This window comes from Cuculus canorus, chromosome 13 (genome assembly GCF_017976375.1).
Source record: "Cuculus canorus isolate bCucCan1 chromosome 13, bCucCan1.pri, whole genome shotgun sequence".
In the NCBI taxonomy this organism is placed as follows: domain Eukaryota; kingdom Metazoa; phylum Chordata; class Aves; order Cuculiformes; family Cuculidae; genus Cuculus; species Cuculus canorus.
In genome coordinates, this window is record NC_071413.1 from 11,908,984 (window position 1) to 11,925,826 (window position 16,843).

The 16,843-nt window shown below is 39.9% G+C and overlaps 1 protein-coding gene across 6 annotated transcripts in view; it reads left to right on the forward strand.

The window, feature by feature from the left end:
• Positions 1-330: 330 nt before the first annotated feature.
• ADCY7 (adenylate cyclase 7) overlaps positions 331-16,843 on the forward strand; it is a 62,291-nt gene continuing 45,778 nt past the window's right edge. For 2 of the 6 annotated variants that reach the window (XM_054078638.1, XM_054078634.1), the window contains exons 1-2: positions 3,201-3,333; positions 5,926-6,054. The gene's annotated coding sequence lies outside the window, so the exon portion shown is untranslated. Of the gene's footprint in view, positions 403-517; positions 655-1,016; positions 1,036-3,200; positions 3,334-5,925; positions 6,055-13,165; positions 13,185-16,843 lie in introns of those variants that run through there. The other 4 variants (XM_054078635.1, XM_054078636.1, XM_054078637.1 and 1 more) reach the window with 4 other exon arrangements.

Consider the following 16,843-nt stretch of genomic DNA (forward strand, 5'->3'; position numbering starts at 1 on the left):
AGATGAGGGCTCACAAGAGAGGACAGAGGGGCAGAATCCCCTCCCTCGCCCTGCTGGCCGCGCTGCTTTGGATTCACCCCCAGGACACGGTTGGTTTCTGGGCTGTGAGAGCACATTGGGCTCATGTCGAGCTTCTCCCCCCCAGCACCCCAAGTCCTTCTCTGCGGGGCTGCTCTCCATCACATCATCCCCATCCTGCACTGCACCCAGGGGTTGCCCTGACCCAGGTGCAGCCCCTCGCCCTTGAACCCCTGAGGCTCCCACAGCCCCTTCCCCCCCACCCCCCCCCGCGCTGAGGGCGAGGCTGAGCGGCCCCTCCCTCCTCCGGCCCCGCCCCCGCCGCGCCCCGCGGGGCCCTGGGGGGGGGGGGGGGAGGTGCCGCCGGTCCCGCTGCGCCCGCAGGTGAGAGACGGGGGGAGAGCTGGGGTCGGGCTCTGTCGGGAGCCGAAAAACTGCTCCTCTTCTACGGGGAGCCTCTTTCACTTAGGCTTTTTTAACATACTCGGGCTTTAAGTTGATGACGGAGCCCGTAATCGGGCTTTAAACTGATGATAGAGCTGACAGTCGGGCTTGAAATTGATGACGGAGCCCACAATCGGGCTTTAAATCGAGGATATCCAAGGAAAACTTGGAATATCTGCCTGCAAAAAGCTGGTTCGTGTCTTTGTTTTTTTTTTTTTTTTTTACACTGCCAAACAGGTGATTCTCTACTAATCTCGGTAGGACGCCTTGTGGCATTTCTCTAACAAGTGTTAATAAAGGGATTAAAGTGGTTTAATAGGCGTAGGAGGTCAGCTGGTGGCTATTGCCAGGGCTCGGGTTGCTGGTGGCAGGTGTCTTTTATCAGAGCACATCATCACCTCCCACCCGGCGCCAAAGTCCACTGAGACTGAGGCTTCTTTTAAGGATGTGGTTGGCAGAAAGGCTGAAGGCTGGAAAAAGCACTTTAAGAGCATTTTTTTAGACACACAAAGTAAATAAGCAGTGTGATGTTTGGATTTGGTTCAGCAAAGAAAGCTGCTTCTCTCCTGCCAGGTGTGTTTTGGTTGGTCTCTATTGCTGCGTGCCTGACCCGCACGGTTGTGGCCCAAGACCACGCTTTGCTCATTGTTCTGCAAACTCGAGGTAGAGGAAATCCATGCAAATATACCTGAAAACTATGTTTTTCATTCTGAAGTGGTTGTAATTTATTACAGGAAGCGGCGTCCTGTATTGGATGCTGGAATATGAAACTTTCTTCAGAGTGGGGAATGGGATATACCTGTGTTGGTAACTTTACTGGTTTGTGCTTAAGATTAGTGATGATGCTGGTTTTGGGGAGGGTTGTTTTGTTTTAAAAAGGAGCTATGAACTTGGTTTTGTATCTAAAAAGGAGAAGTACCAGAAAGATGTTCTATAACTTAATAAATAGAAATAGAAATGTTGTGTTTTGAGGATAAATAAGAATAATCTGAGGCTATAATTTTATTATTATTATTGTTTTTTAGCAAATAGGATTCCAGGAGAGAAAGTTTCTAAGGGGGCTTAATGATTCTGTCTAGGTCAGAAACGAATACATAATGTGGCAGCGGTTGTGCCTGTATTGGGGGGTTTGTTTGTTTGTTTAGGTGTCCTGACCTTTCAAATAGTGAAGTGCTCATCTAGAAGGCTTTATAGAATCCCCCCGTAGATGGAAGGTGAATGTGTTGCGTGTCTGCACTCAAACCTGCGATGCAGTGTGCTTGTGAGTTTGTGTGTATAGTGAACTATGTACTTTGCAAAACATCTTCGTTGCAGTAGGTGATGTTAAAACTGGTATTTACTGGAGTCACCACACACTGACAGTTTCCCCTCTCTCAAAATGTAGTATGGAAAATGAGAACTATGTGAAATACCACTCTGGAAATAGTAAGCCAGTACTGATTTTTAATGCTCATTGTGGCATGTTATTTATGCTTCCAGGAGCCATTACTGACAGCAGTTAGGGTCATTGGGGGTTCTTGTAAGGCACTGATTAAACTTCTTAATTTTTTCCTTAATGAAGCTAATGTCAACACCATTAAGACTACCGAAGGAAGATACTTAATTCCCTAATGTATGCAGATATTTATGGTCTCATGGTTTGTGCTAAGTGAAAGAGCAGGTGCTGGTTGAGAGCTAATTAGTTTAGGTGTTAGCCTGGAGACAGATGATCATTGGAGTCTGTTAATGTGAGTGTTTGTGTAATTGCTGGTCACTCTTAATTTATTTTCCTTTTTTTTTTAATCTGTCTTCTGTGGAATTAAAAAAAAAAATCTCTAAATTGAATTCTTAGGTTTATTTCTTGGATTACATGTTTCACTTCGATTTAGCATTACAGAATTAATCAAAATTACTCATTCTTATTTAAAACACAGGCTGAAATACTTCACTCGGCGATTCTTCCCTCAGTCTCATGGTTTGTATTGAAGGTGTGTTTTATCTTTCTGGGAAAACCTCCAGTCTAGCTAATGATTTGAAAGGATTTGTTTAGTGTTTCAGATTAATAAAATGTAATGGTCAAACTGCACTAAACATCTGCAGGGCTTGCATATTGAAAGTGGCATTTGGGATTTTTTCTATATAGAAACTTTTTTTGTGTGCATGTAAATTGAAGACACTCTTATTCATCATAAGAAATCCCTCTGGGAGATGAGATGCGGAAGAGTGGATGGCCAAGGGAATTGGTGGTGTTCTCTGGGTTAGAAAGCTGTCTGCTTCAGCGCTGCTTTGACTTGGCAAAGTGCAAGGGCCTGTAAGTGACTGGGAGATAATCTATTAAACTGGCATCTGCAAAGTTTGAAGATGATTACTGGCTAAGCTAGCAGGATGTTACAGCATGAAATAGTTTGTAGCGACTGTGCAGTTAGATGATCTTGTATTAAAATAAGGAAGTGCAACTTCTTCCTTAGATCATTATGGTAAACTTCGTGAATGTTCTACGTCTTCTGTTTGCTGAAAAATGTTTTATATATTTGTAGGGACATAGATCTGGGATTTCTTCATACTCTTATTTTATAGACTACAACATTCTCAGGTGGAATAAATGTCTTTAGAAAAATAGTTTTATAGCACTTTAATAATAAAAATCATCATCACTGTTATCTCCAGAAACTTGGGTATCACTTCAAATAGCTATTGCTGCTGCTTGCCTTTTGCATCTTGTATGTTATTATTTCCTGTTTTATAGGATGCCTCTTGCCGTTGTGCCCTGAGTCACCCTGAGTAGGATCCAGCTCTGTCCTGCAGCGCAAAGCAGCAGGGTGGTCTGTATATGCAGGCGGAGGAGCAAGCAGTACATTTGATCTTTCCTTTGGAAGAGTTTTTCTTCACTTAGTAAGTGTAAGAGGCAATAGGGTAAATACGCTGTATTAACATTTTGTGCACATTTCCTGTAGGTTGCTACTGCTGAGCGTTATCTCTTCAGACTTTGTAAAATTGAGGTGTTAAGAGGTGAAATAATTTCATCTGGGTTACTCAAAGATAAATGGCAAAGTTTAGGTGGAACATAGGGCTGCTGTTGTTTTTCTGATCAACCCGTTGCTTTACCTCAGCAGCTTAGAGTTGTGGTAAGAGAACGTGTCAAAATGTATCCTTCAAATTTATTCATTTTGTTTAGGCTGTTTTCCGTAGCATTTTTATGAAAACCATATAAATCTTCTCTGTGGCAACAAGGGTACTGTTCTGATTTTTACAGCGCAGGCCATGCAGCTCAGAGGCTTGAGGTCTGCTGGTGCTTTAAAGACAAAACAAAGTCAAAGCGGTGCCTCATATGATGCAGAGCCAAACAGCATTTTAACTAAGAGCTTCCTTCACAGCTAATGGCCAGTGTTCCTCTCTTTAACAGCTGTTCTGTAATCCTCATTTGAGTATTAAAAGTAGCTTCTGGTCTGTGATTAGGGAGAAAGAACAAGCAGGGTGTGTTTTACTTCTGTTTCTAGGCATAAAAGTAAATGAATAAGTAACATATTCTCATTAAAAGCAGGAAGATGCTCTTCATTTGTAACATAGCCTGGGTTTTAGTTATTTGCTTGATGTCCAACCTGTGATCTTAAGTTTTCTGCTTTATTTATTTATATGAAAGTATAATATATTCATACTAGAGGGATTCTTTTAAAGAATTATTTGATCAAACCACTTAGCAGGTGACTAATTTTTACTCCGATACAGTTTTCCATCCGAGTAACCCAAATGGTGAGGTAATAAGGGTGCCAACAGAATGATAAAGCACCTGGAAAGGCTGGGCAATGAGTGCACCTGGGAAGGAGCCTGCAAAGGTGGATTCTAGTAGGCTGAGCTCACTGAGGTTTATTTAAAGTCAGCTGAAATTAATGGAAATGGGCAATAAAACTCTGGTCATTTAAATTCCAGGTATTCTTAGCACCTGGCTCATGTCAACCTGACTTCATCTGTTACGGTATTTCAGGCAGCACCTGCTTGCTCAAACTTAGGCTCTGAGGGGAAAAAAAAGATTGGGTCAAGTTGAAAGAAGATGAAGACTTGGTACAGGGGCTTTTCTGTGTATCTGTGTCTTTTTTGGCTTTATTGCTACTGAGTTTATGTGGAGTTAAATGAAAAAAATAAATTCCAGTAGCTGAATAGAATGTCTGTTTCAATTTCCTCATTTGAAAGGAAGCTGAGGTACTTCTATCAAAACTTTCTCACTTCCTGACACTTTGTCTGATCTTCTGCTCCTCCTTTGCTGGCATTTTTAGCCTGCTGCCACAAACAATGTCTGTCATTTCAATGCTGAGGAGGCAAACGTGTTTGTGAGATACACATTTGTTGGAATAAACTAAAATAAATGGCAGAAGACATAGAAATGTATGCAGTCATTACTAGTACATTTTAATGAGGAACTGGGTTTTGAGGTGATAATGTTTTAGAAGTGTTTATCAAGCTAGTGAATCAATTCTGATACTTTAATTGTGCAAATTCTTATTGTTTTGATTATTCTATGTGTTGTACATATACTTGTGCATTTAGGCCCTGTGCAGTTTATTAGAAGACAGGAGAAAAGCAGAGGCACAGACTGCTTCTGTGAATTTGTAATTCATAGGTTATTGGCCTGATTTATTTCAGTCCACCCTCAGGAAGGCAGGTAGGCATTGGGGTGCATGCGAGCCTTTTCCCTCGTGTTGAGTCAGAGTAGAACCTGGAGTTCTGCTGGCAAGGTGGGAAATGAGCAAATGTGTCTTGTAGGCATGAGGTGTGATGCTGAGGTGCATCACTTGGCACCGGGCAGGTGGTGGTCAACGTGCCCCTTGGGAGGACTGTGCAGACAGCCTTACCCCTGGAGCTCTGATGGAGCTCTGATGGAGCCTGGCTGGGTGCGAGAAGAGCCCCAAAGGTTTGGCAGTGGAGTTTTAACCTCCTAAATTTTTCTCATACTCTAGAATCTTCCAGTTGCTTTGCCGTCTTGTGAGCCAATGGATGTTTGGGATTATGGGGCCTGATTTTGCTCTGTTTTGAAGTATCCATATAGTGCATGAATTTAACAATTTTTTTTTTTCAGCAAGAGCTTGTGTATGTACAGGAGGGTGCAGTCTGGGAATGTCCTGGGAACTTTCAATTCCTTTCTGCTCACAAGTTATATAAAAATATGTAATTATGGCTGTGTAAAAAAAAAAAATTTTTTTTTTTTAGAAATATTCTTCTATGACTTTTAGTATAAATGCAAGAGGAAATGCAATGAAGGGTGTGATTTTTATGGTGTAGCTAAGCTGGCTCAACAAGCAACTGTCACTGAAAGTGGGCAGCACTGCTGTCTTCCTGCCCCTGTGCTCCCACCCCTTGCTGAAGTCAGCACGGGTGCTCCTCTGACCTGCTGATTCATGAAACTAAATGGGCAAACCCCTATTTTTTTAATAGGATAAGCATTTCTTAAGTCTGATTTTTCTTTTTCTTTTTTTTTTTTTCTCTCTGTAGGAACAGAACAGCCAGACTAGAGGAAGTGGCAAGAACGTATTGCTGAACTTCTAGAGAGACAGACGGCGACAGTTCCCTCCTCTTCAGTGGTGGCTGTGCTGTAAAACTGTGCTCCAGGTTATCCAAGCAGTAAGTTATGCTTCTGCAGATGTGCTGGAAAAGTGACCTAGACTGTGTTTTGATTTGAGGTATTGCCAGTTGAATTGTTAGCTCACTTTCAGTACTTCTTAAGAAAGAGCTCTGTTCCTCTGCTTGACTTTTACAGCAGGAAATGAATATGAAACTATTTCACTGTAGTACTTTTTAAAAATCAAAATTTTGGCAAGTTCCTGACTATCATCCTGTTTTAGATTTAGTAGTTTTCACTTTTTATTTTCAGTCTACGGATTGCAATACAGTAAGAGTTACGAGTTCCCTACTCCCTTTTTCCTCAGTATGCTGCACTTATAAGACAGAAGAAGCATTGCAGAGCTATAACAGTTGTGTTGGCATATGTTGTGATTCAGTTAACAAAGTCCAGTGTTACTACATGTGACGTAATAATGCAAAATTCACAGCTGTTGAAAGGTAGTCAAAGATCAGAGTCGCTCTGAGAAAGTGAGAATTTAATTTGATAGCAATATAAATGACATTTAGTTTCATGAAATAGGAAAAAACCAAACCTATAGTTGCTTTGTCAAAATGATGCAGTTGTTGCAGTGCCAGGATAGGCAAAAATCCACATAGTTAGTTATATTTTCCCTGGCAAGCTGATGTGTTGTTTACTTGCATGTTCAGAGCTCACTTGCGGAGTTGTAGAACATGATTTAGTGACACAGGTTGTCAGCCTGAGCAGAGCTGCATGTGGGTGTTAATTGCTTCCGGTCAGGTGCAGACACACAAATTAACAATGTTGCTAGATAAAGGAGATTAAACTACAAGTCATGAATAAGATATTGAAGAGTAAAGCGGAAAATTTTGCTTTTCAAGAGCAGATTTACGCGAGAATTAAGAGTTGCTCTTTTCTTATATTGGCTGTATGTTCTGTAACTGTTTATCAGGCATGTTTACACAGGGAATTTGGATGTCGTTGTAGCTAAACTGGTTTACCAGAGCAGCATTAAATGCTTGTTTTACATGTTGAATTAGGTTTTGCCCTACATTTATGTAGGCTGTTGTATTTAGAAATGCCTTCTGCTGTACTTATTACTTACATTGAAATATGGAACCTTAATCAGTGATGGTTAAGCTTTTCTTGGAGTTGTCTCTGCTGCCAATGAAAATACATATGTGTTTTTGTGTATACATGTGTGTGTATGAAAAAAGAAAACTCAAGTGTAATTTCTGGAGGCTACAGAGTCCAAAAGATAGTGCACTTGTTTCCTTTCATCTTTCTGGATGGATTCTCTCTATCAGTATCCCAGGTGTCATTCTTTGGGCTTGTGCATTTACAAGAGGGTAATCAAGCTTTTAAGAAGCACTTGACAAAACAAACATCAGCTCAAAAACCCCAACCAAACTTCTTGAGGAGCGTTGGCTGTAGAAAGTACCAGAAATTGGGGAATTGGAAAGCTGGGAATCGGTTAATTTGCATTCTTTTTCAAACCAAGGGAGCACTTCTCTAGCACAGTGTGTTCAGCATAGCTTTCTGCATGTTGAAATAATAGTGTTGAGTGAAGAGGGTGAAGTGTTGCAGTTCTTACACACTATAAAAACATTCTTGCTAGAAATAGGGCTCTCAAGAGGGGAAAAAATGTGAGGAGCAGGGGTAGGAGGAAGGATTTCTTTACCTGTGGCGCTGCCCTCACAGAAATGGGATAACTGTAGGCTGCAGGTGGAGGAGAGACAATTCTATTGTATGATACTACAGTGGACCTGGGAAAAACTGACCCAGAGTCAGGATAGGTTAGTGACAATGCTGAGATGGAGATACCATAAAGGAGGATGGCAGTATATACCATCTAGAAACCTGGTGCGTTTTAAAGGCACTTTTGCGTACAGCTACCTAACGCACTGGAGATCAAATTGTCCAAGAACACTATTCAGTTGCTGTGAGCTGAATCCTGCTCTCGGAGCAGTGGGCAGGGGGAGCGTGCAGACTCTGAGTGGGGAACAACTGCATCCCTCTTTTCACTGTTACGGTTGAATTTTGGGAAATTCTACTTTTCTATGCTAGTTAGTGGTGTTACTGCCCTGATTTGTGCCTTCTCTGCAAAACACCAGCTGGATGTATTTGTGTCCACCCCATGTGTGAGTGCTTTAAGCACTTTCGAGTTCTAGGTGCTGCCTCTGAGGGCTTGCTCACTAAGCCTAGACCTTGGGAACAACTGCCCTGGACCACTGCCCTGGATTGCTGCTGGCACTATGCATCTATTTGCAGCAAACTTCTCTGGGGTCCTATCTGCTAGGAACACTTACCTCTTCGAAGCAGGAGGTAGCTGACAGTCACAAAGATGCGCAGTTAGTTGTGGGGCAATTTTTAAAGCAGTTTTCCAAGTGATGTTGGGGATGGTTGGTCAGTACAAAACAAGCTCTGCTGTATGTGTTCCCTAAATCTCCCTCCTTTGGAGTGTTCGTTGGGATTTGGTTGATGCTCTCCAGGGTTTCCATGTCCCCATTTCTGTACTTGATACCCCCAGTGCAGGCTTTTCTTTGCTCCACAAGAAGGATCTAAGCAGGCTTAGATTCTCTTGCTATTCCCACTGCTGCTGTGTGACCCTCTGGTCAGTCGCAAACCCTTGGGTGGTCTGTTGCATGGTTACCACACAATTTGAGTTCAGACCTGAAAAACTGGTTTTTGTAGGCATTAACCTCCTGTTCTGCTAGGGAATGGCCCAGGTAATTGTGGATGGTCTTTAATGATGTCTTGTTCAGCAACGGGGGCTGAGCACCACTCCTCTCTCCATGCAATACCATACAATCGGCCTTTCCTAACTGTGTTCGCCTTCTTGAACAAAAAATTATTATGTTTAAGGAGAGTTAGTAAGGAACTTCAGAATAAGTGTATAGATTCCTGCAACAGTTGTAAGGGATTCGTGATTGCAGAGCAGAGCTGCTTATGATTGCTTTTTTTCCTCACCCACTCTAGGAGTGTGTGCAGTCAGGCTGCCTGTATGTCTTCTAACATAAATGTATATTCTTGCATCAGGGGAGTAACTCAGTAATTATGGCCACACTAGGTTTTAGACAATAATTGGACAGGTAACAGATCTGCGTTCTAACCTAGGAGGAAGACTGCACAAAGTGTTGCCAGGGAACAAGCTAAAATGACTTAGGATAACATTATACACAGGTAATAACTATGTAAGGTAAATGTGAGACAGGTTATTCTACTTTCCTTTACAGAAGGCTATAAGTTTGTGCATTGGTGGTTACTATGGGAGATTTGCGTGCTATTCATCTTCACTTTGTAATCGATCTATTACTAATTTATCTGTGTAAACAGGTAGTAACTTTTCTTTACCATGGTAGCCTTTAAAAAAACCCAACAAAACAACCTTTCAGATCTGGATAATTTGGACAGACTGTTTGTAGAACAAAAAGTACGTTGTATGCCTTTTCATTGGAAGTAATACTTGTGTCAGAACGATCCCAAGATGTAGTTTCATGTAGTTCTAAGATGCTTGGAATATCTGCCTATATAACCACAAACTATTTATTATTGTTAATTCTTTTCTATGTTTTTATATAGCAAACGTGATGGAAAAGTAGGCAACAGTGATTTTTTTTTACTCAACTACCCTTTCTCTGTTTAAAAAAATAAAAACCAAGTCTTGTTTTACAAGGTAGTAACCTGGGCAGGGAGCACCCTCTGTGCCATATTGCCAAACATAGCTTTTGGTTGTGAGTTGTTCAAAACAACAACAACAAAAAAGGCATTTCAAAACTGTAAGGCTCATCTTTCATGTTCCTTATGAATTTTGATCTATTTTTGGCCTAAGTTCAGTTTTTCTCTGCAGTCAAGTGCTAAAAGCACTGTTTAAAACAGAATTTTGTGATTTAGCATTCTGCTAAAAATGTCTGCTATTATTAATATTCTGATAAAGTACTAACCCTGTGAGCTAGCTGGCTGAATCATTCTTACAACTTCCTTCCCGTCTCAATGGAGAAGTCAGCAAACTTTTCAGTGCTTTCCTTGGGCCTGTAACTTACATTTTTACGTTTCTTTCCCTACAATGAAATGTTTTCCTTTTAGATTTCAGGCACACTAAATGGATTACTATATGGCTAAGATTCTGTGTCATGCTTCTGGAATTTGCCACATTTGTATTGATGCAATTACCTTGGGTTTGTACTTCATAATAGCTTGTTTGTGCAAGAGACTAATATCTGAACAAGAACAGCCTTATCGAAGTAGAAGTACTGACACGAGCGTCTACTTTCACTGGTGAGCTTCCTGGCCATTCTTTTTTCTGACTTTTGCCAGAATGAGAGTATACCTTTTCTTATTTGGGATTTCTTGACCTGGATTTACCATGCAGTCTGAGTTTGATGATGTGTCATTCATGGAATCATCCCTGTTCCTTAGGTTCCTCTTGATTGCTTCTGTAGGGTTATGAAATAAGGTCAAACCAAGAAAGTTACTCAAGTGCTTGGAGGGGAGCAGTCATCAGGCCAACTACTGCTCCTTGTCTGTAAGAGGGAAGGATCAGACTTCTGGTCCAGACTATCAGCTCTGAGGAAGTCATGCATGGCTGCAATCCTTGGGAGTGGGGAGAGCTCTGCCCCAGTGCCACAGTCTGCCTTCACAGTATAAAATGGAGGAAGAAACATTAGAAATACACACATGTAGTGGTATTTAATTCAGAGTTTTTATTGCTGTTTGTTTAAATGATGGGTTTCTAAACACGTTTTTGGTCTAGCTTTCAGGCTTCATCTCATCTAAGGAAGGATACTTTAGGGGAAACTTATAGTAATAATAATTTTTAAAAATTAAAAGAGTTGATGTATTAATTATTACGTTTGCGATCATGAATATAATTTCCTGTAAATCTTAATATTTGTTGTGGTGACTTGAATCCTTGCTTTATGTTCATGGGACAGATTTATCTTCAGCCATGGTGTTGGTAAAACAGATATGTAGTATTCACAGTACATGTAAAATATCCCTTGTACTTGGGATGCTTGATTGCAGCTTTGGTTTTACTTTATTTTACTTCTCCATGTCATCCTGTCTAAGAATTCAGGATTTCATAAATCGGTGTTTTGGTTGGAAAGTTCAGTGAATGTTAGTTTCTACATTCTTTGTCCCTGGCTATTGTCAGACTAGAAAATACTTTTCTTAATGATTTCTTAATTTATGCTGGATGTCTGCTGTTGACAGTGTATGGTTTTTCCCTAGGGGATGCTTTTTGCTTTTTACCCCACTGATTTTTCTGGAGCATCACTTGACCTGTTAGTGCCTTTCTTACAAATCTGCTATGCCTCCCCCAAACACGCTTTGCTTAAACTCCGTCGAAAGCTGAGAGTTTGTATAGAAGACAACCTTTTTCCATGCTTGTCATTGAACACATTTAAGCAGCTGTAGTTTTTTGTAAAAACATTGTGGAGCAGCTCTAATGTTTTGAAGCAATTTTTGACTTTGCTTGTATTTAGTTTCAACTTATTTTCTCAACTGTTTTTTTTTTTTTGTGCTTGAATACACTTACATGTATATTTAACAAAGAAACAGTGATGAAATTATTGGTGTAGTTGAACATATACGTACCTCAATGTGTATCTCCTCAAATGGTAACTACTTACAGTCATTCTAAGGAGTTGATTAGATTTTTTTTAAAAACAAAAATACATACCAGACATTTTCACTTACATTTTGTCCTTTCGCTTCCTCATTTCTGACCTGCTATGGTGTCTGGATATCTAGGCTTAACGTTGTGATAAAGTAGTAGCAGTCCAGGTGTAAACCACTATTTTTGATTTAAATAAATGTTACAGCATTTTTATGTCTTTATGTAATATGTATAGAGTAGCTAAAAATGTAGATGTGCTGGTCTATGCGTGGTTTAGGTCACTGAAGGGTTGCATATGGTTTATGTTTTTTCTTACTCTGGAAAATGCTTTTAGCTCCTGGATGAGGCGGGCTGGCTCAGTGACAGATATGAATACAGGATTTGTCATATTGTGTGTTATATTGTATTTCAGTGGTTTCTGCTTAATTTGTTAGATTTTTACCTTGGAGCTACTTTGTTTTTCAAGCATCATAGTATTTCATAATGAATCTTTGTGAAAGTCATTTAAATGTCTTGATTTAGAACTAACAGAAATGTCTGAGGGAAGTATTCATGTAAAAGTGGCTTCTGGATTTGTAAATATTTGTGGAGCGTTACTTCAGAAACATTCACACACACATAAAAGTTTGGCCTTTTCTTTCTCATTGGGAACTCATCTGTCTTTCTATACGGGTAGTCAAATGCAAACATACTTGGTTTCGAGATTTGCCTGAGGAAGGTGTGTATGATGTTTTATGGACTACAAAATAGTCACAAAATTATTGTTATTATTTCAGTTTGTGTCCTTAGCTCGCTTTTGACTAAAAGCATCATTTAAGCTTTCAAAATTTTTCTTTTGTTAATTGTTCTTTAAAATTGTTCTTAGAACTCTTTCAATTAATCCTCCTCCTTTTCCTGCATTTAAATCTGAACTTTTGGTGTGCATCTTGCTGTGCAGCAGTTTTAAGTAAAGAACACTTTTTTTCTTTCCCTATGTGAAATTACTGGGTTTTCAGGCAGCAAACTTGAAGTGTAATTTAGTGGTAGAAGCATAAACCTGGCAGTCAAAAGATGTGAACAATGTTCCTAGAGTGATTCTAGCAAGTTGGACTTTTTCCTGGCTTTTTACTTTGCAGAATTTTGATAGAAATGAGTACGTCAAGTTTTATTTACTCATCTTGGAGGCCCCCAGACAAAAGTGGAAAGTGTTCTGGACATTAACAGTAATTTGGCTGCTGGAAGTTGCCCAAAATACTGGCAGTCTGTTCTTGCTCTTACTGAAAAATAAAGTAGCAGTTCTCTTTTTTTTTTTTTTTTTTTTAATAAGCGTAAGTCGGCTTGGATCCTGCTCGGCAGCCTGCTGAGAAAGTCATCACTTCTAATAGCACAGTGCCCCAGGGACCACTGTAGGGCATTGACTGGCTCAGTACTGACTCAGAGCCTAAACCGTTGACACTGCTAATCTAGAAAAATGATGCAATTATGACTCTCCTCCCTAGTCTGGGGAAGCATCTTGGGTCTCCTCATTCACAGCTCCAGTTTTCAGCGATGAGGTGAGCCAGTCTGACTGGGGTGAGTCTTCCTTGCTTGCATGTATTAAATTCTTGAATATTTCCCGGAGATTACGGACTGGATATAACTAAACTATTATAGGTTTTTGTCAGGTGTTAAAATAGAGTATTACAGACCACCCTGACTACATGTTTAGCAAAGGCATCGAGAGATCTGTTTTGCCCCAGGAAGTTGATTTTTATGTTGCTGGCCCTTGCCTGGCATCTCTCTGGGCTGTCCCTCATCTCAGGGTTCATGTGGGAGCACAGTTCCTTCCTGAGATGTCTGCAGCAGCATTTTCAGGTTAAGGAGCTCCTTCCTGCCTTTGCCTCCTTGTTCTGTCTCTGCTGTGCGGCCCCCTGCTCTCAGCTATGCTGGCGACGCTGCCCCTGAAGCTGCATCGCCCGCAATCACTGATCCAGCCTGCCTTCTAGGTGAAAAGAAATGAAACCTAAGAGACACAAATGGTTATTTTTGAGCTGATCTGACTGCCTAGAAACAGTGACATACACATAATGAAAGAATGGTGTGGTGCAGTGACAAGTTAATAGCAAGTGGTGGCAGGGGGCAGAGGAGGAGGAACTCGTTGAGCAAAAATTACTGGAGAAGCCTCTGTTGCAGTGCCATAAGCCAAGACTTGTGGGTTTAGCTGTTTAAAATGAGCCTCAAGAGTTTCCCCTCTAGATTTTTGTTCATTGAACTAATTTAAACTATGTATGTAGGGAGAGGAGAGTGGCGATTAATAAACATGCATTTGCTGTAGTAGGTATTTGTATTTGAATACATCCCCGTTAGTGATACCTCTCATTTCACATGTCGGCCTCTCCCCGTTATATTAGGATTTGCTTGTTTGAGCAGCGAGTTTTACTTTAAAAATAAGGAAGTGACAGTAATGATACTTGTGTCAGCTTGAACTCTGTGAAACCATAGTGATTGTGTTACAAGTGTGTGAAAGGAATGAAAGGAACTTTATGAGTTCATCTACTGTTCTGTCTTGCCATTTCTTGGAGATACAGATTTCAGTTGCTCCTGAAAAAATTGGCGTTAAAGGAAAGATTCCACCTCTTTTGTGACTGCATTTACAGCACTGGTTCACGGTGGTGTTTTTGTAACTACCATGTCTGTCAGCGTGAGTCGAAGGAGTGACATTCTGCTATCCTTAATATCATGCATACTTATTTGATGATGTATTTATTTTTCAATATAATAATATCACACAATATAATAATATCACACACAATAATTAATACCTTAATTATTATTTTATGTGACATTTAAAGCCCAGCATTATGATTTCTGCCACAGCTGAACAGATAGTCTCCTGCAGGTATTATATCAGTTTCTGGAAGTATGAGATGAAAAGTCTGATAAAAAAATTTAAGTGCCAGTGAAGATGTTTACTGTAATACATTGTTATAGTCCAGTTATTTTTGTATTACAAGTTTGGGACTGCTCTATTTGTAAAATGTCTTGTGAGTATTCATTTATCTTGCTGGCACCTTTTGTGGGCAGATGATGGTATTAGGTCAATTCCCTTGAGAGAGAAGGAATACCACACACTGAGAGCCAGCGAGTGTGCAGGAAGTCTGTGAGAGAGCTGAAATCTAGGAAATGGACTTTGAGTTCTTTGCTTTAACCACAGTTGTCATCCTTCTCATATGGGTTTAAGGGCTTCAGAAGGTTTTGAGAATTTGTATCTGCACAGAATGGGGAAGATGGGATTACCGTTGAGAAAAATACCTCTGGAATGTATTATGCTTTAACCACAGGATGTGGGTTTTGAAATAATATTCTTGGGTTTTTGGCAGTGTTTGGATCCCAGGCCTGCTCTTGAACTGTGCAGAACAACCTTAGTGAAAGGTAAAAGTAACTAGCGTTTTGAAAAGACAAGAGATGGCTGTGACACTAAGTGGGTGATTTGTGCTTCTCCAGGAGCTCCCTAATCTTCCAGGTGATATTTGGCCAGTGAACTATCAAGCCTGGGTTCTTGACTCTTCTCAGAGTCTCTTCTCTTCTTCTGGGTCAAGACTCTTCTCAGATCTTTTCCTAACGTGCTTAGTTGCGTAGGTTTTCCCGATGTGTAGCTACTTGTTTTTGTGTTGTGTTTCTGCGGAGAATGTGAAGTCTTTGAATCAGAGGATATCTTTCAGGAAACTCCCAGTAGCCCAGGTCTTAAGCCTATGCAAGTCCATTATTAGTTTGTGCTTTGTTGGGATATAGCATTCATAAAAACTTCTTATTTTCTCCCTCAACATCAAGAGATAAAACCAGGGATTCTATGGAAAAAATTTAATTTAATTACATTTTCATTAAAGAATATTGCATTTCCTCAGTTTTGAATAGTTACTTCTTAGACTGTAATTTCTGACTTCCTGTCACTTTTAACTTTTTATCTCATTATGCCATTTGACCTGGTTGTAGGTGAATTGGTGAAGTCCACTGTTGTGTTACTGGTTTGACACATTTTCTGTCTCCTTTGGTTGATCCTATAGGATTTCAACTCTCTGGTGCTTTTCACTCGGGCTAGTTTTGGTGTGAATCCCTGTCACTACCGACCCTGTCAAGGCACAGGCGTAAACCAGACTGTGGTATGAATGTGCTGAGAGACCTTTGGATACATCCAGGCTGAGTTTTGCCATAGAGCTTCCACAGAAGCTGGAGACCTGCAGCTGCAAGAGTGGGAACTGTGTATTCTTTAAAACAACCTTGCAGTAAGGATGTTTCTGTTGTGTATTTGCTTGTTTAAGAAGTTGCAAGTAGTTTGAATCTGAACTACCCTTTCTAAAGTTCTTAATTAACCCTTTGTACCAGGTAGAAATACCCTAATTACTGAAACTGAAAACCACCCCGGCAGTGCTATATAACCCTTAGACCTGTCAGAGCAAGAAAGATTGTACCAGAAACTTTTGGAGATCTTATGACTTTGAAGATAGGCTCTGTCTGTTTGTATTCTTACTGCAAAGTTCCTGCTTTAAGGAAGTAGTTACTGCTTTAATTAAATCTTACTTCCAAGAGTCCAGAAACCAGTCTTTGTGTAGAAATCCAGAGGAAGATCTCATTTCATGTGAGTTTATAAGACAGTGATAGCCAAGTTTAAATGCAGCAAGAGATTAAAAAGAAGGGAACTGAAGGCTGTTCAGTGGGCTGTAACGTGTACTGCCAGCATGTTCCTTCATGTTGTAGTTTAGGAATTTTAAAATGCCTTTAATGGGAGAAATCAATACACTCTCAACTCTTCTTGTGGTGTTTTATATTGTTTCTGCCTTGGATGTTTCTGAATAAGGTAAACTTTAAGCTGAGCATCAGTTCCATTTATATGTCTTTACTATCATTTAGGATAAAATTCGGTAAAGTATAAAGAAGCCTCTTAGTATTATAATAGTTTTAGTTTGATTTATAAGTGTTTGTTTTTTGTCTTTTTTTTTTTAAAGACCTTATGAAATATATTTTCAGCACTTCTGAAAAATCTTGATAATTCTTAAATAAAGTCTTTATGTAGCTGAGGGGTAAGTAACTTTGGCAGTGTTCTAAAATGAAGTGTGAGGAATCTGTCTGTTAAGATGTAGTTGAAATATAGGATGGTATTTTAAGAATACGAATCACGCTTTTGTTTTAAAATACTTTTGTTCAGTTGAAGTTATTGTAATGTTTTTGTTTTGTACAGATTTGATATAAAACAA